A 1,855-nucleotide genomic window follows, 5' to 3' on the forward strand; every position below is an offset into this window, starting at 1 on the left:
ATGTTCAAAACTTATCAATTTTATTTCCATAGCAAGCTTCTTTTAAATCTTATTAATTTGAAGAAGCATTGATCTTAATTGGATAAATAATTAGCAATTAATTAAAAATATATTTTATAGAAATATTGTAACAATAATTATTGTCATATAGAATTAGAAGATTTGCTGTCAGAACATATTACCAGAATTTTGGAAGAACTCTAAGCATAATGTTTAAAAGCTCACAATTTGGCAATTTATATCAGAATGCGACACCATTTTTTTCACGGTATCAAATGGTTCATCAGATCGCGAGTGTCTTTAATATTTTCCTAAAATCCACGTTATTCCCAAAGAATTGGGTAAGTAATTGGCAATTAATTAAATATATACATTACAGAAATATTGTAACAATAATTAATTGTCGCGTAGAATTAGAATATTTGCGAAGATTTACTGTCAGAAGACATTACCAGAATTCTGAAAGAACTCAGAGTATGTTTAAAAGCGCACAATTTGGCAATTTATATCAGAATGCGACACCATTTTTTTCAGGGTATCGAAATCCAATTATCATCAAATAGTTCATCAGGTCACGAGTATCTTTAATATTTTCTCAAAAGCCACGTCATTCCCAACGAATTGGGTGAATAATTGGCAATTAATTAAATATATACATGTCAGAAACAATGTAACAATATTTATCGTCGTGCAGAATAAAAATACTTGCGAATATTCGCGAATACAGTCGTATCGTGGATATTTGCTGGCTCAATTTTAAGTTTGAATAGAAGGATTATAGAAAAGTATTGAGAATATTTCGATGACCAGGTCCATCCAATGATGCATGCATTATTTTCGGCAGCAGAGGGTATTTTCCAGGATGATAATGCTCTTATTCATATCGGTTTGATGAACACGATTAAGAAATGAAACCTCTGACTTGGCTCGCATATTCCTCCGAACCACTATGGTCTGCTTTAAAATGTTCGACCCAAAACCGATATCTTCTATCAACATCTTTTCCGGAGCTTTTACAATATCTTTATGAAAAATGACACAATATTTCTCTAAACGCTATTCAAACGATATTTCTAAAACTAGGATTTATATATCGTATTGTTAGTTGAGCGATAAAATATGTAGGACACACAGAATATTGGGAGATGACATTTTATTTTAATTCTGTAAAATGCGGGGTACAGTTGAGAAAAATACATCCAAGATGCACGGAAAGAGAACACTTGTAGATACTAACAACACTCCAAATGTCATTGATAACAAATAACAGTATTGTGTTTGAGATAAATGAATAGCTCGTTTTGTAGTTAATACTACTAAGAGAATATTAATTTCTGTGTGAGTGCCTCCGTTTATATAATCACCTACTAAGTTATCAGATTTTTAGCGGAGTTTGTAAATTTATAGCCCTGATGGAGGCGGATTCAAAATTTCTACATTTTCTGCAATCTTTAACTTTATTGACATCGTCACAAAGCGGTTCCCAATTCTGTAGCCAAGGCCAAAGCAGTCGATGACCTGGCATCCATTGACTATCCATTAAGAGTATATATAAAACCGTTTTTTTAATGATAAAGGTAATATTCTAAGAAAAAAATAATATAGATTTTTAAAAATAAGTATTCTAAATTCTTTTTTCATTCGTTTATGTTTTTTTTTATCATCTTTCAAAAATGTGAACACTTTATCATTTCTGACAACATTTCCTATAGAAATCTTTTTGCAAAAAATAAATTAATTTACAATAATGTTCGAAGACAAAGACCAATAAATTCCTTTGAAGTTGATTACAAATAACTTTACCATTACCAATTTTGTTACTTAGCGACGACAGTATCAATTATTTTAATCATTA

The sequence above is a fragment of the Argiope bruennichi genome, chromosome 7, assembly GCF_947563725.1.
Source record: "Argiope bruennichi chromosome 7, qqArgBrue1.1, whole genome shotgun sequence".
Taxonomy (NCBI): domain Eukaryota; kingdom Metazoa; phylum Arthropoda; class Arachnida; order Araneae; family Araneidae; genus Argiope; species Argiope bruennichi.